Below are 25,823 nucleotides of genomic sequence, written 5' to 3'. Positions count from 1 at the left end.
GTGATGTGTAAGCAAGTATGTACACAGGCAAGGAAGACTAGGAAGACCTATCCTTTCAAGTTGCAGCAATGTGTCCTAGACTCTGTGCCAAGATCGCTGTGGGCCAAAATAAGTAAATCCATATGACTGCAGCAGCAGGTACTTGAGGAATTTCGTGGAAGTCAAGGTTAGAAATAAAAACCAAATCCAAAGATCGTCCCTCAGTAGTGAATAACAATGAAGAACATGGGATCTAAAGCCAGACTTTCTAATTGTAAATCCTTCCTCCATGCGACCCTGGGCAAGTTATTTAAGCTCTCTGTTCTAAATATTAAGTGAGTTAATGTGTGGAAGTGCTTAAAACAGTGCTTGGCCCTTAGTAAGGGTCATAGAAATGTTTGCTATTCAATATACAATGGGGAGATACGAACGATAATGAAATTAGCATGTGAGCTGGTCTATTTATATAGTTATCCTTACTGTGAAGTAACTATATTAAGGAGCTGAAAAAAAAAGTTTGTGGTTGTAATTGTATTGCAAAGTTTAGAGGAATATATATTTAATCCATACAACTAGTTAATGAGTCTCTCCGCCTTGGCAGCACTCAGCTTGTCCGGATTCCAAAGACATACCATACAGGATAGTTCACATTCTCAGCAACTCCTGGGATTTGGAAAGGACATTTCTCTTCATTAAAACAGTGAGGGAAGATGCATGCCTTAAAATGAAGTGATTATCCTATTTCTTATTCACTCTTCCATTGTTTTTATTCGATTTGCTTAGAAAATATTAGTGTATCGGAAAATGAAGATTATGGCTCATGAAAAGGAACAGAAGATGTCTAGGAAGATTGGCATACATGATTCTTTTAAAAAATGGCAAGGGCATTTTCTTCTTAGGAGAAGCAGGAACAACAGCCTTAAGGATGTTCTAGAGATTATGTATTTATTATAAAGACACCCTTCCTCCTGCTTTCTACTACTCACAGGTGACCCAACTTAAGGAGAAAGAACATTGTCACAAATCGCAAGAAAAGAGAAGTTAAAATTTTCTTGGAAGGCTCTAAAAATGTAATTTTCTTTCCTTTGAGGGGTAGTAAATACAGATATTATAATTCGTAAGTGTTTTTCCTTTAGAAAATTCGGAGTCAAAATCCCATTATTCTCATTTTCCCATTTTCAGCAAGAATTGACTTTCTGGATTATGTAAGTTTTTTAACTATAAACTCTGCTCAAAGTTCTGCAGGTTGGAAAGAAAGAAGTAGGGCAGAATTTCTATTTCATGTGCTGAAGGAGGCCTGGAAAAGGAAGAAAAAAGCCATCATACTCCGGGAACCGTAGCAAGGCAGTATGACCTAGTTGTAGGCCCAGACACCTGGCATTCTATTCCAGTCTTGCTCTCATTTGGGCCACATCATTTACTAACTTCCCTGGCCCTGGTTTTCTCTCTCTGTTGAAATATATATTAATGCAGGGGATTTACTATTGTGGTTATGCTCTTGTTGTTTTGGAAATCGCAGTTAAAGTAGTCAGGTTGATTCTCTTTCTCTCTCTCTCTCTCTCTCTCTCTCTACCGCGCGCACGCACACGCGCGTTCCCATTTTGCTTTGTAAAGGCTCAGACTAGGCAGATGTTAGATTTCACGTATGCACTTACAAATATGTGGGTATACATTTACAGTGAAAGTGTACCATATACAACATTGTATAATGGTCGTATTAATCATGACCATATCATATATAATAATTTTGTAGATGTTTAAGAACCATGCTTCCTCTATGTAATGTTATCATCTAAATGTTGAGAAAAGATCACTTTAAACTAGGGGGATATTAATGGGATGACAGGATCCAGCTCCTTTCATCTCTTGGTTTACTTTCCAAAAAATTCCATTAATGCAGATTAAGGAAGTCTCCTTTGACTCCTGCAAAAGTCTGCCTAGGGAGATATAGCATTTCCCTTGTTTCCTGGGCTCCCCCTGCTCCTTGAGCTCCTCATCAGCAGTGGTTCTCAAAGAGCAGCCTCTGGACCAACAGCATTATTATCAGCATGACCTGAGAAGTTGTTAGAAATATAAATTCTCATGCCTCATTCCAAATCCACTGAGGCAGAAACTCCAGGGGTGAGGCCCAGAAACCTGTATTTTCACAAGCTCTTCAGCTGATTCTTATGGATACCAAAGTGGAGAACCTCTAGCCATTGTATCAAAATGCATAACAAGCCATTTGGGGAACATAAGAAACTAACACAGGGCATTAGAACCTGGTGGTCGAAATCATATACCAAGTAGATTATTACAGTGCATCCTCTTCACATGTTATTGTGGTGTCCTTCATTGAAAACTAAAATTTTAATATGATTTTATTCATAGTTTTATTTCATGTCTTAAATCAAGAAACATTTATTGAGCCCCACCCTGTACCAAGTATTGGGGGCGTAGAGATGAAAAAGACCTAGTCCCTGTCCTTAGCAACTTACATTCTCCTCTAGTAATCCAGAAGAGGTGGGGAGGAGAATGTAAACAATATTTATTAAACCCTTACTATTTGTTCTTTGCAACTATGATATTGTTTAATAAGGCAATTCTGTAAAGTTTCTACTATCATTGCAGGAAAGGAGACGATCTTGGTGAAGTTTCAAAAACTTGCCCAAGGTTAGAACATGTTTTTTCTTTTAACAAAATTCAAACCTACAGAAAAGTTGAAAAAATACTACAATTAGAGACTTCACCTAGATTTGCTAATTGTTAACATTTCACCTCTAAATATACCACCGTGTACCTTCTTAGACATCCTCTTACATTACCACACCACCATTATCACATCCAAGAAATATATTATTGGTACAGTAATATGTCTCATAATCTACAATTGGCTCAAAAATATCCTAGATAGTTGGGTTTTCCCCCCAAATATGTTCCCATTAAGGATTATGCATTGTTTTTGGTTATCATTTTCTTTTGTTTCAGTTTTCTTTAATCTAGAATAGTCTCCTTGCTTTCTTTTTCTTAATTTTTCATGACGTTGACTTTTTTTTAATTGAAGTAGAGTTGACACACAATGGTACATTAGTTTCAGGTGTATGACATACACAGTGATTCAACATCTCCATGCATTATGTTGTGTTCACCACAACTGTAGCTACTGTCTGTCACCATACTACCTTTATAATACCATTGACTACATTCCCTATGCTGTAACTTTCATCCTCATGACTTATTCATTTCATGACTGGAAGCTTAGCCTTCCCAGTCCCCTTCACCCATTTTGCCCACTCCACCCACCTCTGGCAACCACCAGTTTGTTCTTTGCATTTATGAGTCTGTTTTTGCTTTTTGTTTGTTTATTCATTTGCTTTGTTTTTTAGATTCCACATATAAGTGAAATCCTATGTATTTGTCTCTCTGTGTCTGACTTACTTCACTTAACATAATACCCTCTAGGTCCATCCATGTTGTTGCAAATGGCAAAATACCATCCTTTTTATGGCAGAGTAAGATTCTTGTGTGTGTGTGTGTCTCTGTGTCTGATTCTGTGCCACATCTTCTTCATCCATTTATCTATGATGGACATTTGGGTTGCTTCCATATCTTGGCTATTATAAATAATGCTGCAGTAAACATAAGGGTCAATATATCCTTTTCTTTGGGTAAATATCTAGTAGTGGAATTACTGTATCATATGGTATTTCTATTTTTAATATGTTGAGGGACCTCCATACTGTTTTTCACAATTTACATCCCCACCAACAGTGCACAAGGGTTCCTTTTTCTCCACATCCTCACCAACACTTGTTGTTTCTTATATTTTTGATACTACCCATTCTGGTGTGAGGTGATATCTCATGGTGGTTTTGATTTGCGTTTTCCTGATGATAAATGATGTTGAGCATCTTTTCATGTGTCCATTGGCCATCTGCAGAACTTCTTTGGAAACAATGATATTGACATGTTTGAAGAGTCTAGATCAGTTGTTTGGGAGAATCACTGCATTTTGGATCTGGGTGATTATTTCCTTATTTTGGCAAGAATTTTATGTAGATAATGTGTATTTTATTTTATATCAAATCAGGAACCTAGTATAAGTTTGGCCCAATACTAGTCATACTAATTTTGATCCTGTGGTTCAAGTGGTATCCAGTAGATATCTCCATTGCAAAAGAACATTTTACCCTTTGTAATATTTAAGTAATCTGCAAGATGATATTTCCAAATACTTTATTCTGTTCTTCAGAAATCTTTTATCCAATGAGATTCAGTACTCATTGAAGATCCTTATGTGAATAATTTATTATATTGTTGGCTGCCAAATAGAGATTTTTCTAGTTCTATCATTTCTTCTAATTTATCAGCTGTCATTCTTTATGAAGACACAGCTTTCTCTTTTCACCTCTCACTTCCTCTTTGGAGTATTACATGGGGTTTGTTGATTTTTTTTTTAAATCAATATATCATAACTCAGCGCCATCAGTTTTTTGGTGCTCAAATGTTTCCCAGACTGGGCTTCCCAGAGGGAATCCAAGGCAGTTCCTTATCCTTTGGCCATGTTGTCATGATTCTTTGAGCCCTTCCCTGCTTTCTGGCCCAGTAACTTATTCCAGGAGCATCTTTCCATGCCCCACACCTAGAATCAACCATTTCTCCCAGAAATTCTGGATCCCTTTGGTAGGCAAGGGTCTTTAGAAATCAACTTCTGGGAGTCATAGCTAGAATTTAAACCTATAACATGGAGTCCTGAAGCCTGGACTCCAAATACTATATAACTATAGTTAAGAATGGTGCCCTCTGGGCACCTGGGTGGCTCAGTCAGTTAAGTGGCTGCCTTTGGCTAAGGTTGTAACCCCGGAGTCCTGGGATCAAGCCTCTCATTGGGCTCTTTGCTCAGCAGGGAGCCTGCCCTTCTCCCTCTCCCTCTGCCCACTGCTTCCCCTGCCTGTGTGCTCTCTCTCTCTCTCTCTCTCTCTCTCTCTCAATCTCTTAAATAAATAAATAAGATCTTTAAAAAAAGAAAAGAAGAGTAGTGCCCTCTAATGAGTGAGGTACACAAAAGATGCTTTAGGAATCTTAAGGAGGATGGGGGTGAAAGGAAGCGGAGGGTTTGGCAGGGAAGGTTTGCTTTGCTAATCTACCTTCGTTGTTATTTCCATGCTGATGCCAGAGCTGTTTCATTTAACCACCTACTCACAGTGGAAGCCAACTCTCCCTTATTTGGGCCCCAAGTCTATCCCAAGTTTTGGTTTTCCTATATTTCACCCTAGTCCAAAAAAATCTCTGAAAGAGCTTCTCTTTCCTGGGCATTCAGAAATGTCTAGGAGAAGCCACTCTTTGCTCCCTCATTCCACTCCAGCTCCTCCCTTGACACGGATTCACTCATTCTTCTAGGACTTCATTGTTCCCTCCAAGCACATGAAGTTTGTTTTCTAAGTAATTCTCTTTCTCCAGAGTCATCTTTTGGGAGCTTCTAATCCCTTCTCCCTTGATAATAGACCTCTCCAGACTCACTGGCTTAGCACAAGGATTAGTACAGAATTTTAACATGCTTAAGAACCAATTCTAGGGGTCAGTTAAGCATCTGCCTTTAGCTCAGGTTATGATGTCAGGTCCTGGGCTCGAACCCCACATCAGGCTTTCTGCTGAGCGGGAGCCTGCTTCTCCCTCTCCATCCACCTGTCATTCCCCCTACTTGTCCTCTCTCTCTCTGTGTCAAATAAATACATAAAAAAAAATGTTTTTAAGAAAAGGAAAAAGAAAAAAGGACCAATTCTATATTTTCACTTCCTTGCCTTAGGCATGCAGAGGTACCTCTTAAACTACATATATTTTAGAAGGACAATTTTTATCACCCTGGCTAAGTTTATATTTGCATAGTGAAGGAATATAGGAGAAAATGGGCAGCTTAGAGTTAACACCAGACCAGGTTTCCTTAAAAGGGGCAGCAAAAGCAAGCGGCTAAGAGCTCACCTGGGCAGCATCACTGATGATACATGGCCTTGGTGGGTTTGGGCACTTCTAGATGGAGCCTCTTCCCAGGCATCTTTTGTTTGTGCCACCTTGCACTTCTTCTTTTTTTTTTTTCTTTTCAGTGTAACAGTATTCATTGTTTTTGCACCACACCCAGTGCTCCATGCAATACGTGTCCTCCCCAATACCCACCACCTGGTTCCCCCAACCTCCCACCCCCGACCCCTTCAAAACCCTCAGGTTGTTTTTCAGTGTCCATAGTCTCTCATGGTTCTCCTCCCCTTTCAATTTCCCTCAACTCCCTTCTCCTCTCCATCTCCCCATGTCCTCCATGTTATTTGTTATGCTCTACAAATAAGTGAAACCATATGATAATTGACTCTCTCTGTTTGACTTATTTCACTCAGCATAATCTCTTCCAGTCCTGTCCATGTTGCTACAAAAGTTGGGTATTCGTCCTTTCTGATGGAGGCATAATACTCCATAGTGTATATGGACCACATCTTCCTTATCCATTCATCCGTTGAAGGGCATCTTGGTTCTTTCCACAGTTTGGCGACTGTGGCCATTGCTGCTATAAACATTGGGGTACAGATGGCCCTTCTTTTCACTACATCTGTATCTTTGGGGTAAAGACCCAGTAGTGCAATGGCAGGGTCATAGGGAAGCTCTATTTTTAATTTCTTGAGGAATCTCCACACTATTCTCCAAAGTGGCTGCACCAACTTGCATTCCCACCAACAGTGTAAGAAGGTTCCCCTTTCTCCACATCCTCTCCAACACACGTTGTTTCCTGTCTTGCTAATAATTAGCCAAAATTAGCCACCTTGCACTTCTTTATTACTATGACTGCTGCTGCTGCCATTAAGGAAATTAATATCATCTTGGACTCTTCAGCCATCTCAAATTTCTGTCCCTTTTGGCCCTCAGGAGAGACAGCCAGCCTGTGACACGGCAGTTGAATAGTAATTAAGTGATCTTTCAGTGGCACAAAAGAAAGAATCAAGAGGCTGTTTAAAACCATTCCCTTAGACCTATTTCAAATAGAAATCAATAAAGCATTCTTGCTTCAGATCACAAATTGGCCTGGAAAACAGATCCACAACTTAGAATCCTGGCCCTCAACTGCACACCAGATCTCTCTCTGTCTGCTGACAAAGTCCAAGAGCCAGGGTAACCCATTACTCACTCTTAACCTGTTTTTTTGCTGTTGCTTGACCACAGGCCAAGCAAAACGAACGTTCATGTGGTGGACTTGGCAGCCGCCCCGCTCCAAACTGTGCTTTTCCACAGGCTGAGAGAGGCTTTGAAGCTGGCCTCCCCTCCGTTTTGCCCCAAGCTGGGGAATCACCCTCGGAGGAGCAGAGATCAGCCAACACTGAGTCACACTGCCCTTCAGGCCAGGCGACATTCAGGAAGGGCCTGGCCTATTGGCCTCATGACTGAGCAGAATGACTCGTCCTATTCCTTGTGCTTCAAAATGGGTCAGACATCCTGCAAGAGCCCTTCTGCTGTGTCTCTAGGCTAAAGAGCAGCATTTTATACTCACACTTTAAGATAAGAGTGTTAGTCCTTTTGCCTGTATGTATGAAGTCAGGGGAGTGCCCCAGTGCAAAGGTTTAGAAATGTTTTGTGAACTCACAGTCAGTTTATCAGTAATTAATTACAGGATATGCACTCACATATGGTCAGGATTCAATACAAAGAGCACTGGAGGGAACGGATGGATAGATGAACAGATGAAGTTGGAATACCAAATGAGGGACTAGAATAAATGAATGGAAAATGAATGAATGTGCAGAAATCTAAATTTTAGTCCTGGCCCTGTCCCTTCCTGGCCTCTCATTTAAGTACTTGAATGTCAGCAACCCCATCTAGAAAATAAGAGGTTTGGGAAAATGATTACTTAATAATGGTTTATTATTTCATTTGTGCGTGCACACAGGTCAATAGTCAGGAATTAAACCAGTTTATAACTGATAGCCAGTAGTAACATTCAAACAGCCTCCAAATAAGCCAGAATCCAAAAGCATCCCCAAGTTGAACTATACCACGTGATTAACAAATTGTGAATTTGAATTTTGATGCTGTCACAGGGTCAAGCAACTCAATCTCTGTGATATATATCACCACCTGTAAATATTCCAGATACATTTATCCCTAAACTAAAGGATCTAGAAAACAGCAAAAATGTATATTACCACAGGATACTGTCCCCAGATGGACACAGATGAACTTTTCAAAACTGGCTCTTGTTTGAAGACTTCTAATGCTGGAAGAAACAATGAGTTTGAGTCACACTAAAGGTCTTCCAGTTAAGGAACAGTTAAGGGAGTCATTCATAAAGTGTTAGTATGCCAGTTAGCATGAATGTTTACAGTTACCTAGACTGTGGTCTTTCTATTGCTATTATAGAAATGTCACTACTTCTGACTATCCTTTTTCCTCTATCCTCATGCTCTGTTAATATAAAACACACAAAGAAGTTGAAAATAAAATCATCTTCAGGGTACCAAAAAAGATCACCCATCTGTAAAATGGACCTTAGCCTCTCTCACATCTCCCAACTGATATTTCCTTCTGACAAGCTGTCCTACATGTAATTAAACAATGAGGGTAAAAGGGTCACCTGCCTCAAATGTACAACCTTTCTTGGCACATTGAGTTCCAACAGAAATCCAAGCAATTATTTGGAGGGATTAAGGAATGGAATTTATCATGTCTTCAGGATCAAATGCCTCCAGCACTTATTATTGTAATAAGAATATTTTAGCAAATTATCAATTGATAAATTTTACCTCCCCTGAAATATTTCACTTCATTCTTCCACTTTTGACATTAAGTCATAAAAGTTCTGGGGCAGAATAAAGAAGGCATGCTGAAGGAATTTAGATATCTTCTCTTATGTCCACACAAGGCCAGAGTCCTTGTCAAAAGATGTTTTAAATTTCTTCAAGATATCAAAGTGTAAACCTGGAAGATTTAGATACAATTTCCCCAAGCCTGGATAGGATTCTTCTCCTCCAAAGCTTAGCTAAAGAGCTACAGTTGGATCAAAGAAGGCCATGGAATAGAGGGGGAAAAAAGAGAAATCCTTCCCCTTTGGTGACTGGAGGATTGTGGTTGGATGAAGGATGCAGTTGGAGAGAGGAGATTTGGACAGAATGGAAAAGATAATAAAACATACATTCTTGGATTCATTCTGTTTTATTTTTTTTTATTTTTATTTTTTTTAGATTTTATTTATTTATTTGACAGACAGAGATCACAAGCAGGCAGAGAGGCAGGCAGAGAGACGGAGAGGAGGAAGTAGGCTCCCTGTCAAGCAGAGAGTCCCATGCGGGACTCGATCCCAAGACCCTGAGATCAGGACCTGAGCTGAAGTCAGAAGCTTAATCCACTGAGCCACCCAGGTGTCCCAGGATTCATTCTGTTTTAAAATGACAAGATTGCAGGGCAGGTAAGAGAGATACATGATAAGAAAACGTAGGAGGGAAGAATCCTTTTGTCACACGCACTTTAAATTCTCAAGGCAATGGGCTAGCTGTATTCTCCGAAGCCAACAGATAGGTTGCTTTGCGACATTTAATGCCCCATGCCTATGGGAGCAAACAAAGAGCCCTGTTCGGAGATGAGGCAGACGGGGAAACAGTGCGAATCCAAACAAACCATGATCTGTTAAGTTTGTGGAGAAGCAAGAAGCCTCTGGAGATAATCAACTTTGAAGCAGAAAACTTTTGTTTAATCCTCCAGGGATGAGCCTGCCATTGCAAAGCACTTGATAACCACAAAGTTTGTAAAACATATTGGGTATAGATCCCCATTACAGGAAACAGAAATTTATTCATTTAAAGTGTAAATGTACCGCCAGTTTATGTCAAGTGACACACCACTATGTAAATTGTGTAGATTCTTTTGTAAATGAGAGAGCATCCCACCCCCACCCTGCAGATTGAAGGAAACAAATGTTCCTTCTAGACATTTCCAACCTTAATACATTGGGAAGCTTCAATGGTCCACATGTGGAAAGAACCACCCTAGGCCAGGAGACCAGATGGACGATATGGAAGAAACTCGGAAGGTGTACCTCAAGAGCTGGGGTGAGACCAAGTAGCTGGAATGGCACATAGGGCCCTGAGAGAGGTGAGCAGAAATACCCATGAGTTCATAGACATCAAACATCAACATCAGATGCCAAGCGGAGACCAATTCAGTCAAACTCCAGTGTACCCGAGCTCCCCTCTCTGCCACCTTCAGTTTACACAAACCACCCCTACTTGCAAATCTACCAGGAGCCACGTATTCTTGCACTAGGCACCTCGAAGAGGATGTAGAAGTGAAAATATGACTGAGTAAGCGCTTATTCCAAAGAGAAAGACTAAAAATTACCCAAAGGGCTGCTTAAATTATTAATTCAGGCTAATTTTTTTTCAGGCTAAATTTAAAATGATTGAGGACTAAAAGTTAATTCAGTTTTTTTTCCCTGCTGCATAGTAAATGGGGATCACCAGGAAGGTCTGATCGGTTAGAGATGAAAGAAAAAAAATATACTTACTTTGCAGTTATCAAGTGAGTGAATTTGCAACTTTACTACATTATTTATGAAATTAGAGATACAATGACAGCTCTGATCTGAGGGGCAGCCATGAAGCCTCACCTTCCTCTGAAACCTCTTTACTAATTTGCTACTTATCCTGACCTCAAAGAATAATCCCACAAACTTCTCAGTAAGTAACAAAGGTAGATGCCTTAAGCCCAGGTAACAGTGTTGAAAATGAACCCTGGAGGGTGGGAAATAAGCCCAGTCAGTTCATCTGAAATTAACTCAAGAAAATTGTTACCCAACTAGTCTCTGTGAGCCATGCCCTAGAGGAACAAGATATAAAAACAATGAATCATTGAGCACTTCCTGTATACCAAACGCCATCCATTAGAACTTTCTGCGACATAGGAATGATCTATATCCACACTGTACACTATGTGAGTCACAGCCACATGTGGCTTTGGAGCACTTGAAATGTGGCTAGCATAACTGAGGAAATAAATTTTTAATTATAATTAATTTAAATAGCCACTTGTAGCTAGTTGTTAGTGCTATTGTATTGGACAATGAAGGTCTATATAAATGTCAAGGTATTTGAGACTCTAACGCTTTAAGGATATTTGGGGCAAAGGAATATATTGACAAACATCTCTGGGATTTGAAAAACAAAGCATAAACTAAGTTTAAATCAGAAATAGTGCCCACTTCCCAATTTGCATAAAGCTAGCTCTGCCCTAAAGTACCAACACCCTTGGTTTGAGAAGCAAATATTTAGGGCAATTATATGTATCACATTCTGTCACTGAATTCTGGTTATGAACAGAAATGAGCAAAAGTTCTGCTCCTGAAATTGCTTGAAAATGCTTCGGGCAATGAAATACCACAAGCAGCAAAGAGAGGTTTTTGATTCTGAATTGCAAATAGTTTCTCCCTTCTCTTGCCCCATCCTACTTCCTCATTCCTATGAGTTTATTTTTTCTTATTCCTTTGCCTTTATTTTTCAGAAATTCATTAGAAATAAAGTAAGAAAAGCTAAGCATAAAAGGTTTGTCATAGAGTTTCATGTCGATCAAATGGTGAGGAGGCATTTTGAATATCACCTACTTAGCCACAATGCTCCCGTATTCTAGAAATTGTATTTTGCAGTCTTGTAGACTCTGCAGCTTTGCAGTTCAGGTTTGGATTTGGTAAGTAATGTAGGCAGTAAGAGCATGTTAGCATCATGCTTGAGAGGCTAGGATGTGAAGAGGGAACTATTCAACAAACTGCCATATTTTTTCCCTATGTATTTAAATTGAGAATAAAAAATTGAAGTAAAAAAGGAAAAATAAGAAGAAGTGTATTTTTAGAAGTGTATTTTAGAAACAATGGTGCATGTAGTACCCTACATGTAATATTGACCTTTCAATTAAAACAGTCAAAAGAATTTTATTGATCCTCAAGAGGAATTGGGGAAACATATAAAACATATATATTACACAATAAGGACTCTGTACATGAATTTGTAGCCCAACTGGGTAATGGCTTCAATTAGAGAGAAACACTGTAATGTGACATTTGATGTTTACTCCATCTGTCAGGTTTCTGGAAAATTTCTTTAAGTGTAGGTGGAGAAATTATTCTAAATAATAGTCAGGGGGGAGAAAAAAAAGAGCATCTGAAATCCATTTCTTACCATCTGGAGAACTTGGCCCAGCACAGATTCTAGTGTTTCCAATAGGATCATCAGCACGTCCTAGAAAGAAATGTATCAGGAATCTTAGCGAAGATGGGAAATTTTCATTGTCTTAAGCAACCCAATCCCAGGCTCTATCTGTCTGCGAATTGCTTGTATTCTCCGTTGTGGGCAGCTGCAGCTCACCCAACCTCACTTGCTCAAGACATCATTCGTTGTGTCATTCTCAATTCTCATGCCCTTCATCGAGTCTCCATCAAAATGATTCAGGCAGGAGGTAGATTAAAATGGTTTACCTGGTAGAAAACGTCACAGGTTTTGAAGCCTGAGGTGCGGAGAAAAACAACAACAACAACACATAAATGCGTCACACTCATTTTACAAAGGACTTTCTCACACATTTTACAAAGGAAATCTAGTAGCCACCTTTATTTATATTGCCTTATTCTCTATTTATATTGCTCATAACGCCACCTCGTTCTTAATATGCTCATGTGGCCCTAAAGGTCCAGAAGTCCAGAATAATAAAAGTCAAGGTGTGCTTCAGATTCTTTTCAAAAATGGAAAAGTCCAAGTACCTTCTGAACACTGGTCTATCTGGTTACTCCTTGGATACTCCATTTAAAGAGTGTAAGCAGAGGGGCGCCTGGTTGATGAGTCAGTTAAGCGTCTGCTTTTTAACTGAGGTCATGGTCCCAGGATCCTGGGATGGAGAACTGCATCGAGTTCCCTGCTCAGCGGGGAGTATGCTCCTCCCTATCCCTCTGCCTGCCGTCTCCCCCTGCTTATGCTCAATCTTTCTGTCTCTGTCAAATGAATTTAAAAAAAAAAGAAAAAAAAAACTTTTTTTAGGGACGCCTGGGTGGCTCAGTTGGTTAAGCGGCTGCCTTCGGCTCAGGTCATGATCCCAGCGTCCTGGGATCGAGTCCCACATCGGGCTCCTTGCTCCGCGGGGAGCCTGCTTCTGCCTCTGCCTCTGCCTCTGCCTACCACTCTGTCTACCTGTGCTCGCTCGCTCTCTCTCTCTCTAACAAATAAATATATTTAAAAAAAAATTTAAAAAAACTTTTTTAAAGAGTGTAAGCAGAGACAGGATAAAAGATAAACAGAGAAAGTAAAGGGAACCTAACAGTCACATCCATGACCTCTAATGGTGCACACGGTCTCTTCTGTTTACTTTGATCAACAGCCTATGCTGCCAGCCTTGAGACTTATATGCAACTGATTGCAGAGTTGATAGGTAAATTTAAAAAAGGAAACTCTTTGGGGAAAAAAGTGAATAAAATACCTCTAGGTAATTTCATTAAGAATAAAGAAATTAAAAAAGAATAAAGAAATAAAACACATGGATTTAATGACAGATTTAAAAGACATTTTAAAGAAATCATGAGCAAATACTATGCAAAACACTATGCTAAAACTATTTTTTAAAGATTTTATTTTTAAGTAATCTCTACACCCAATGTGGGGCTCAAACTTACACCTCTGAGATCAAGAGTTGCATGCTCTTCTGACAGAGCGAGCCAGGTGCCCCAAAACTTTTAAAAACCTTAATAAAACTGATGATTTCCTAGAAAAATTGAAATAAAACAGACCTAAATTTATGAATCCAAAGAAGAGACCACCCACAAAAAGTTCTTGATCCTTAGTCAATAAGAAACAAAGAGAAAGTATTAAAGATTTATCTTTCAGGGCACCTGGGTGTCTCAGTGGGTTAAAGCCTCTACCTTCGGCTCAGGTCATGATCCCAGAATCCTGGGATCGAGCCTCACATCGTGCTCTCTGCTCAGGGGGGAGCCTGCTTCCTCCTCCTCTCTCTTTCTCTCTCTCTCTGCCTACTTGTGATCTCTGTCTGTCAAATAAATAAATAAATAAATAATCTTTAAAAAAAAAAGGGTTTATCTTTCAACAGGCTCAAGGACCATATCAATGAAAAATAATTTCATTATTAGCTCTATTTATTAGGCACTTACTATCTTCTTGAGATTGCATTAAGCGATTCATATGCCTTATCTCTTTAATCTTCGAACAACCTCATAATAGGAATTATAATTTTCCAAGTTCTAAAAAAGAACTTGAGGGCGCCTGGGTGGCTCAGTGGTTTAAGCCGCTGCCTTCGGCTCAGGTCATGATCTCAGGGTCCTGGGATCGAGTCCCGCATGGGGCTCTCTGCTCGGCAGGGAGCCTGCTTCCCTCTCACTCTCTCTGCCTGCCTCTCTGCCTACTTGTGATCTCTCTCTGTCAAATAAATAAATAAAATCTTAAAAAAAATAAAATAAAATAAAAAAGAACTTGAGGCCTAGAGAGAGCTCATAAATCTAGTATATGTCTCATCCTGGATTCAAACCTAAGGTACAAAGAATTCCATAATAGATAAATTATTCTACAACATGGAAGCCTATGGAAATCTACCTAACTCACTGGATCACATACAAATGCCTGAAAAGAACGGCTTGCTCCTGGAATCCTCAGGTAGGCTGGCCTGGAGCCTGAGTCAATGTGTGCTCAGGCTTGTTGTCTGGGTTCACATAGGCCAGTCCGGTGCCTGAGGTGATCCCAGAGCCTGGAACCGCAGGGACGATCCTGATGCCTGGGTCCATGGGGGCCAACCTCACACTGAAGTAGGCCTTGAGTCTGAATTTACAAGGGCCAGCCTGGTGCCTGGGTCCACAGGAATGGGCCTGACCCTGAGTCCATAGGGGTCAGCCTGGCATCGGAGATTCACTGGGGAGGCCTTGATGCCTGGGTTCATTGAATTAGGTCTGGTGCCAGGGATCACAGTTTGGGGCCTAGGATCTGGGTCTAAGGAGCTGGGCATGTAGCCTTGGTCTGTTGGGGCTTACCTGGTACTGGGCCTGGAGCTTTGGACTATGGAGGCTGGCCAGACACTGCAGTGTGTCTGGGGCCTATGGCCATGTGGATAAGCCTGGAGCCTGGGGCTATAAGGCCAGCCTTACACTGGGGCAAAACTGGAGCCTCGGGCCATAGGGTCAGCCTGGTGCTAGGGCAGGCCAGGAGATTAGGTCTATAGAGGCTGTCCTGGAGCCTGTGTCCATGTGAACTAGGCTGGTGCTAGCAGTAGCTACTTTCTTGCACCATACACAAAAAAAGGATAGACTCAAAATGGATGAAGGACCTAAATATGAGACAGGAATCCATTAAAATCCTAGAGGAGAACACAGGAAGCAACCTCTTAGACCTCAGCCACAGCAGCTTCTTGCTAGACACATCTTTAAAGGCAAGGGAAACAAAAGCAAAAATGATCAAGATAAAAAGCTTCTACACAGCAAAGGAAACAATCAAGAAAACCAAAAGGCAATCTACGGAATGGGAGGAGATATGTGCAAATGACATAACAGATAAAGGGCTAGTCTCCAAGATATATAAAGAACTTATCAAACTCAACACCCAAAGAATAATCCAGTCAAGAAATGGGCAGAAGACATGAACAGACATTTCTTCAAAGAAGACATACAAATGGCCAACAGACACATGAAAAAATGCTCAACCTCACTGGGCATCAGGGAAATATAAATCAAAACCACAATGAGATACCACCTCACACCAGTCAGAATGACTAAAATTAACAAGACAAGAAACAACAAATGTTGGCAAGGATGTAGAGAAAGGGGAACCTTCTTACACTGTTGGTGGGAATGCAAGCTGGTACAGCCACTCTGGAAGACAGTATGGAGGTTCCTCAAGATGTTTAAAAATAGAGCTACCCTACGACCCAGCAATTGCACTACTAGGTATTTACCCCAAAGGCAACAGATGTAGTGAAAAGAAGGGACACATGCACCCCAATATTCATAGCACCAATCTCCACAATAGCCAAACTGTGGAAGGAGTTGAGATGTCCTTCAACAGATGAGTGGATAAAGATATGGTCCATATATACAATGGAATATTACTCAGCCATCAGAAAGGATGAATACCCACCATTTACACTGATGTGGTTGGAATTGGAGGGTATTATGCTAAGTGAAATAAGTCAATCAGAGAAAGACAATTATCATATGGTTTCACGCATATGTGGAATATAAGAAACAGTGCAGAGGATCATAAGGGAAGGGTGGGGAAACTGAATGGGAAGAAATCAGAGAGGGAGACAAAGCATGAGAGAGGCTTAACTCTGCGAAACAAACTGAGGGATGCTGGAGGGGAGGTGGGTGGGGAGATGGGGTCACTGGGTTAGTATTAAGGAGGGCACGTGATGTGATGAGCACTGAGTGTTATGCGTGACTGATAAATTATTAAACAGTACGTCTGAAACTAATGATGTACTATATGTTGGCAAATTGAATTTAAATAAATAAATAAATAAATAAATAAATTTAAATACATACATACATACATACATACATAAAATACATACATAAATAAAATAACAATTAGGTACAAATGGATTAAACAATTAGGAAATCCAAATGGCAATTTGTCTAATATCTGACAAGGAATGACTATCCATGTAAAAAAGCAATAAAAGAAATCATAAAAGACGGTGAACAATTTGACAATGCAAAAATTTAAAATGTCAGCATATCAAAGATTATTGCAAAATGTCATGATTCATCCAACAAACAAAAAAATATAAGGCAAATTGGCAGCTAAAGGGAAAATCTTTTTTAAAAAATTAATTAATTAATTAATTAATTTTAAGGTTTTTAAAAAAAATTTAAATTCCAATTCGTTAACATACAATGTAATATTGGTTTTGGGGGTAGAATATATTGATTCCAAAATTCCATATGTCCCTGGGTGCTCATCACAAAAGTACACTCTTTAACCCCCATCACGTATTTCACCCATCCACCCACCCACCTTCCTTCTGGTAACCACTAGAGTGTTCTCTATGGTTAAGGATCTGTTCAGTAGTTTACCTCTCTCTTTCCTTTTTCCCTTTGCTCATTTGCTTTGTTTCTTAAAATCCACATATGAGTGAAATCATATGGTATTTGTCTTTCTCTGACTGACTGACTTTGCTTAGCATAATTCTCTCTAGCTCCATCCAGGTAATTGCAAATGGCCAGATTTCATTTGTTGAGCAATGACATGGCTGAGTAATATTCCATTGTGTATATATACCACATGTTCTTTATCCATTCATCTACTAATGGACACTTGGGCTGTTTCCATAATTTGGCTATTGTAAATAATACTGCTATACCTATCGGGTACGTGTATCCCTTTGAATCAGTATTTTTGTATTCTCTGGGTAAATACCTAGTTGTGCAATTGCTGGATCATAGGGTAGCTCTATTTTTAACTTTTTGAGAAACCCCCATTCCATTTTCCAGGGTTGATGCGCCAGGCTGCATTCCCACCAGCACTGCAAGAGGGTAAGGGGAAGTATTCTTAATATATTACATACGTCATCCAAATTAAAAATCAAAGCACAAAACCATTATAGAAGATGGACAAAGAGTATAAATGGACAATTTACAGAAAATAAATTTTAAATTGTACTAAATAAATTTAAAAAGCAATCTCACAATGTAATCAAAGAAGTAAAATACTAAAACATTAGATATTGTTTTAACTTGTCAAATTATCAAAATAATACTAATCCCATAAAACTATGATGAAAGAGAAGCTTCATACACTGAGAATGGAAGTCTGCATAACTTTTATTAAAAAGCCAATTGGCAATATAGTATGAAGTATCTTAAAAATGTTTGTACATGTTTTAACCCAATAATTCCAAACCTGAGTTTATCATAAACAAATAACTTGAAGTGCAGGCAGAAATTCATGTATAAGAATAATACACAGTGTTATTTATGATATATATCCATATGATGTGGCTATTAAAAATTATGTTCCAGGAAATATTTACTAACACCAAAAAACTTCACATCATTAAGTTCATGTTCACATTGTAATGTTCATACTATAAATATACTGGAAAAAAACTAGAAAGAAATCACCTGAATCAATGAAATCAATTTAAATTTTATAAATAATTTTTCATAAAATGAAAAAAGACTCATAATATATAGGTCTTTTAAATGGAGTATAAAATGTGTACAAATGAATGCACAGGAAGAGGCTAATCAAATTCAGTCTCTAGATACACACAGATCACAGCAATCCAAACAGCTTGGGATTCTGAGTAGCCAAGAAAAAGGGAACCCAGTTATCTATGGTAGGAACAGGTGAGGAGTTTGAATCCAGGAAGGGAAATAGTAAAGATAGATACGGGACCACACTGCTTAAGAACTGCCTGACGCCAGAGCAAAGGGCATCTGGGCTATAGTGGCTCCTAATATACTATTTCCTGTAAGGGCAAGAATCAGGGTCTGTGTGGGGCTAAGTCTGAATGTGCAGCTGTTTGAAGAATGAGAGAACCGACACTGGATAAGACGCACACAAAAAGAAGAGGTTTAATATTGCAGGTGGTCTCTGACGGATATAGAAAGCAAGCTTTAAATAAAAGCCTTCCACTTTCTACTGAGAAAAGAGAGAATTATTGATACCAAATAGTTCAACGAGCCTTATAGAGCAGCCAAGTAAATCAGCACAGCTCAGGATCAGAATGAATCCCGCCAGGTGTGCCATAAAATAAACAAATAGCCTGCACTAGACTCACAGAACTGGCTCTGTGAGGCTCCAGGCTCAACGATGTCCTAGGGAATATGGAAGGTGTTGATGCAGGGGCTATAGACTGGCTGCTTTTTTCATCAGTAGAATAACGTGTGTTTTTTAATTTTTAATTAACGTATAGTGTATTATTTGTTTCAGGGGTACAGATCTGTGATTCATCAATCTTTTTTTTTTAAGATTTTATTTATTTATTTGACAGACAGAGATCACAAGTAGGCAGAGAAGCAGGCAGAGAGAGAGGAGGAAGCAGGCTTCCCGCTGAGCAGAGAGCCCAATGTGGGGCTCGATCCCAGGACCCTGAGATCACGACCTGAGCCGAAGACAGAGGCTTAACCCATGAGCCACCCAGGCGCGCCTGTGATTCATCAGTCTTACACAATTCACAGCACTCACCATAGCACATACCCTCCCCAATATCCATCACCCAGTCACACCATCCCTCCCATCCTCCTCTGCTCCAGCAACCCTCAGTTTGTTTCCTGAGATTAAGAGTCTCTTAAGGTTTGTCCCCCTCTCTGGTTTCATCTTGTTTCATTTTTCCCTCCCTTCCCCAACGATCCTCCGTCTTGTTTCTCAAATGATAATTATCTTTCCCTGATTGACTTATTTCACTTAGCATAATACCCTCTAGCTCCACCCACGTCATTGCAAATGGCAAGATTTCTTTTAGATGGCTGCATAATATTCCATTGTATATATATACCACATCTTCTTTATCCATTCATCCGTTGATGGACATTGAGGCTCTTTCCATAGTTTGGCTATTGTGGATAATATTTTAATGCTCCTTTAGTGCTGTTGTTGAATGCCTACCAAGCATGAGAGCGACAGGTCCCTCAGTCCCATCATGCAACAGATAGGAAAAATCCAATTATTTTTCCTGCTGAATTACCCTGCATAAATTCTAGCAGTTTAAGTCAGAGTCCATCAGAAAGAAATGAGTTTACCTATGTTTTGCTCAACCTTTTGAAAGAAAGATGGAAATGAAAATTTCTGTACATAAAGAATTTTTGCTTAATGCTTTCTTCATCCCCATTGTAGAGAGACTGAAGTAACTTTTTTCTATCCCACGGAGGTCCTTGCTATACCGTAGTCTTTTAAAATGTATCTTTGACCCACTACACATCAGGCTGTGGAGGAGGTGGGCAGACTGTTTACTCTTGTGAACTTTGTTAAGAGGTTTGTGGTATTAATCTTTGGGGGGTTTAATCTCTGTACCCACTGCATTCAGTTGCTCCTGCCATCATATCAGATGGGGATTTACCTTTTATAGGACCATTTATATCATTCCTTCCCCATCCAACATAGGATGATTTTAAACATTTCTTATGTCCAGAAATGGGCATCCTTGGTAAAATGTTGGGAAATGCCTTGCTTTGTTTCTCCAATCTATACATGGTACTGAACCAAGACAGCAGACATCTCACGGTTGGAATACCCCAGGGGACACTACAACCACCCCCTCCACCCAGAAATTTGTTTTTAGAAGTAAGTGAGTGACGTTAACCTTATAGATGATTGACTCAGAAATACAGAATATATGGTTACACCTAATATAACCTGTCTGGTTAAGACCTGTCTGGGCAGTGGAGAAAAATGTAATGACAGAAAGCTTCAAAGTAAAATTACCCCCTAAGACTTACTAAGAGCTCATTGTGCATAGAACCAGAGTGGAAGAGGCCTCCATAGCCACATAATCTCACTTTCTGTGTCAAAGCAGAACTGAAACTGAAATTAAGTAAATGCAGGCATTCAACATTTAGTTGGGAGTTCTGCCAAAAATTGAAATTAGACCACCCAAAAACCTGCCATGAAGGAGTATTTCTTTAACTAAAAGGCTTAGGTATTCATAACACCTAAATTTGGATTCTTAGATTTCTGAGAAATATCAGTCACTCCCCTAAAATGAGCATCCATAATGAGCCAACTGTCTACCCTGTATTGATTTATCAGCACTGGACAAGAACCTGAATCATGTACCCTAATTATGACGAATGCAATAACTCTTTGTTATCTACTAACCCCATGTAATATCCATAATGTTTCTAGAAATGTCTACAAAGGAGGAAGTTTTACATTTTCCTTGATCAATGAAAACATATAGGTAACTGTAAACATCCCAGAAGTATTGTCTTCTAAGCTAAAATTTCTACCTTCTTCTTGTTAATTACTAATTCACAATACATAATTCCGAGTTAGGAAGTATAAAGCACTAGTCTTTACATTACAGTGATAATACTCATGGGAAAAAGGAAGTACAAGAGTGGTTTTTCCATCTTTCCAAGTCATTTTCTAGAATTTACTCATTCACTCATTCAAGTATTTTTTAAGCCAAGCACTGTTCTAGTTAGTGCAGACAAAATAGTAAACAACACGGATGCAAATTCTGGCCATCCCAAAGCTTATATTCAGCAGGGGTGGGGGGGATGGGAGGTGGTTAGGGTGGGTATGGGTTATTCAATCGATTGCAATGTATACCTTTTGCAGAATGCATTTACTAATTAAAGTACAAGTCGAAAATACAAAATTACCATATCTAGAATTGTAAGGTATATATGTGTTTGCCAGATCCTTCCAACGTGGAACCAGAATTGTGGTAACAAATGGCATGAATGCTCTCAACTTAGGTGTTCTCTTAACGTTATATAAAATGGGTTCTTTTAACATGGAAATTTACTTTACAGAGTCCATCCTGGAGCCCATACTGGACCTAAAACACCAGAATTTCTGGGTCAAAAATAGGTACATTTTGGGGCACCTGGGCGGCTCAGTCGGTTAAGCATCTGACTTTTGATTTCTACTCAGGTCATGATCTTAGAGTTGTGAGATTGAGTCCTATGTTGGGCTCCAACTGGCCATGGAACTTGCTTAAGATTCTCTCTCTCTCAAAAAAAGGAAAAAACAGGTACATTTTCAGGTTTTTAGTTCACAGTATAAAATGTGCCTTTAGAAAATCTGAGTCAATTTGCCCTCCTATCCGCAGTGCAAGAATACCCATTTCAACAACAGACGTGCACTCACCAGTACTGGATGTTTTTCACTGGATCTTTTTCACCACGATAGGTAGAAAACAGTATCCCATGGTTCTCACAGTTTGTGTATAGCATGGACAGTTGTAGAGAGACTTAGCTGTTGGAGAATCAGACAAGTGAGTGAGCTTTCAAAATTTCAATGTGATTTTCCTGTCACTATAATCTTGGGTCTTAAAAGCTTTGTCTGTCTGAGAACATGGAGCCCCTTTGTTGAGTTACCTCTGGGTTCAAAATATAAAGTACCTCTAAACGAGCCTGGCACTTGATGCTTGATTTCCCAAACATCCAGTCTTGCTCTATTTGCGCTCTGGCCCACGTTGGCAATTAAATTCATAGAGATTTTATTTATTTGGTTGCACGTGACAGAAACTAGACTCTATGTTATGCAAGGAAAAAGGAAAAGGGATTGGCTCAAATAACTGTGAAGTCAAGAGGCAGGTCTAGCATGGATTGATTCAGAAGTTCTACCAATGTCAATTCATCCTTTCTCCCTCTCTCTTACCCCTACACCCCCCACCTTTTTCTCCACTTGTCTCCACCATTCTTTATTCTTCATGTTCTTCTAGCAGCCTTCCCTGCAAGCTCCTACAGAGATAGTCCAAAAAGAACAAGGGCCTGATTTAGGTGTATGGCTATCCCTAGACAAACACATTTGCCCAAACCAAGCCATCTGCCCACCCCTGTGGACTTTGAATAGAAAGGTATGAGGTAACTATGTGGAATTTAAGAAACAAAACAGAGGATCATAGGGGAAGTGGGGGGGAATAAAACAAGACAAAATCAGAGAGGGAGACGAACCATAAGAGACTCTTAACCATAGGAAACAAACTGAGGGTTGTTGGCAGGGGTTGGGGGGTGAGGGTAGGGATGGGGTAACAGGGTGATGGGCATTAAGGAGGGCACGTGATGTAATGGACACTTGGTGTTATATAAGACTAATGAATCACCAAACTCTCCCTCTGAAACTAATAATATACTATGTGTTACTTAATTGAATTTGAATTAAAAAAACAATAATAATAGGGATGCCCGGGTGGCTCAGTTGATTAAGTGTCTGCCTCTGGCTCAGGTCATGATCCCAGGGTCCTAGAATCAGACGATGTGGAATGGAGGAGGAGTTCACCAAAGGAAGCAGACAGGAAAGTTCATTAGACAGACAAACTATAGTAACCAACTCTGTCTCCACATTATGCCATGTCAGTTACATATACCACAAACCATGACACCCTGTTTCCCCTGGGCTTTGATCTTTGCTTTCTGCCTGTCACACTTGTGTGTTCCACTCTGCTTGGGCTGTCCATGTAGCCCAACCATCAGTTGACCCCTTCCAGATCAACTATCCCGGCTTAATGACTGAGGCTTATGAATTCTCTCCTCTCTAACCCAGTCAACAACAGCAAATTAGAGTAAGAGATACCATCTTGATGAAGCAGCAGTTTCTCGGGCTTCTGTATATTCATTCTTCATCAAATATCTGTGGGCATTTGAGAAAGCAACATGGGAGAATGCCAGATGGGGGAGGACTGGGTTTGTTTGGGGCTGTGAGGCAGCTAATTAAGCTGTGGAGTCTACATGGGGTGAAGGTAAGAAGGAAAGTGAACACAAGGGAAGGACGATAGAGAGAAATCAATGAGAGATACACTTCCCTGAGGGTAGCTCCACTTGCCTTTTCCCCTAAGACTCACCCCAACAGGAGTCCTGAACACTCTGCCTTAAGCTCCCAAGTAGAGCCCTCCCTCCAACTTGGTTCTCTGCTTTCAGTGCCATCCCTCAAGAATAATCCTTCTCGGGGCGCCTGGGTGGCTAAGTGGGTTAAGGTCTCTGCCTTCAGCTCAGGTCAGGATCTCAGGGTCCTGGGATCGAGCCCCGCATCAGGCTTTCAGCTCAGCAGGGAGCCTGCTTCCCCTTCTCTGCCTGTCTCTCTGCCTTTTTGTGATCTCTTTCTCTTTGTGTCAAATAAATAAATAAAATCTTAAAAAAAAAAAAAGAAAAATCCTTTTCTAGAACTCCAATACGACCACCTTATTGAGTAGGTCATGAAGCAGGTTTCTATCATCCTCATTACAATAAACGGATTTGACTGGTCCTTGAAAAGAACTCACCATTTAGCAGAATGTGTACCACCATTTTAGTATTTACTGTATTTCCTTGATGTCATTTCATTACTCTTGTGTCTCTTTTATTCCCCCATTTTTAAAAATTTTTTAAAATGTTTTAATTTTAATTCCAGTTAGTTAACATATAGCGTTACATTTGTTTCAGGTGTACAATATATTGACTCAACAATTCCATATCTGGTACTCATCACAAGTTCTTTCCTTAATCCCCATCACCTATATAACCCATCCCCCCACCCACTTCCTTTCAGGTAATCATTAGTTTGTTCTCTAGTTATGAGTTTGTTTCTTGGTTTCTCTCTCTCTCTCTCTTTTTCCCCCTTTTGCTCTTAAATTCTTAAATTTCTTAAATTTCAAATATCAATGAAGTCATATGGTATTTGTTTTTTTCTGACTGACTTATTTCACTTAGCATAATACATAATACCTCTATCCAGATCATTGCAAATGGCAAGATTTCATTCTTTTTTATGGCTGAATTGTATTCCATCATATATATCACATCTTATTTATCCATTCAGCAATCAATGGACATTTGGGCTGCTTCCATACCTTGGCTATTGTAAATAATACTGCTATAAAACAGGGGTGCATGTTTCTCCATTAGTTTCATCCTTTTTCCTTAAGTAGTCTCCAGGCCCAGTTCTTATACAGAACTTAGAACAAATTTACTGCGGTGCCTGGGTGGCTCAGTCCGTTAAGAATCTGCCTTCGGCTCCGGTCATGATCCCAGGTCCTTGGATCGAGCCCCGCATCGGATTCCCTGCTTGGCCGGAAGCCTGCTTCTCCCTCTCCCACTCCCCCTGCTTGTGCTCCTTCTCTCACTGTGTCTCTGTCAAATAAATAAATAAAATCTTAAAAAAAAAAAAAAAAAGGAAAGAGGCATCAGTGTGCATTAAGGCCATACCCCAAAGGATGGAAGGGAAGATTTATGCCCCTTCTCTGGTTTCTTCTTTTCTCAACAGCCACACTTCCACCCCACTGCCACGCTCCGCCCCTGCCCCCCAACATCTGACACTTCCAGCCAGTCTCTGAAGTGAACCTTTCAGTACCTTTCAGTCAGTCAGTCAGTCACTCAACAAATGCTGTATATCTACCAAGTGCCAGGGCTGGGCTTTCAGATGTAAGATTAGCTCACGCTGATGGGGGATTCCCATTCAAGTCACTTTGACCTTAAAGATCCATCTCTGAAAAGAACCAATGATCATATTATCTGTAATCTCACAAATGTGGAAACTGAGATACAGAGAGGTTAAATAACTTGTCTAAAATAACAAACTCATAGAGTATTTAGAACTGGCATTTTTTCCAAATCTCCTGCTCTTTCTCTCCACTTAGCAGTGCAATCACTTTAAATATGCAAATTCACTGGGGATGGGTTGTATTTGGCAGGGGCTAAGATTTTAATTCCATGCTTCTTTCTTTCCAGGTATTCTGTCCGTAATTCTGACAGTGGACGTGGCAGTTTGCCAGGCTGGGGATCAAGGAGAGCAGCTCTCAAATCCCCCCAGGTTTTATCTAGAAATAAAACAATCCATAGTGATTTTCTAATATTACCCGTTAAGTAACACATTGATATGAATGAGTCAAAGATTTAAGTAAAACATTGATATGTGTGAGTCAAAGAAACAATTTAAAGAAATAGAAAAAAAAATTAGATAAGGTCAATAGAGCACGGCAATAGGAAGTAATGGATCTAGGCTTAATTCTTAGTTCTATCACTGCTACATTGGGCAATTTATTTCCACCTCTTGAGGCCTCTGTTGCAAAAAAAGAGACTTTTAATTAGATTCTTTCTAATACCCCTTCCAGCTCTAAAATTCTATGATCTTGATATACGCTTTAAGAAATGTAATTTATCTTTCATTTCCCTTTTTTTCCTCTAAGGAGAGATTTTCAACTTGTTCTTACTT

The sequence above is a fragment of the Martes martes genome (assembly GCF_963455335.1).
Source record: "Martes martes genome assembly, chromosome: 4".
Lineage (NCBI taxonomy): Eukaryota > Metazoa > Chordata > Mammalia > Carnivora > Mustelidae > Martes > Martes martes.
Note: the sequence above shows the minus strand (reverse complement) of the source record.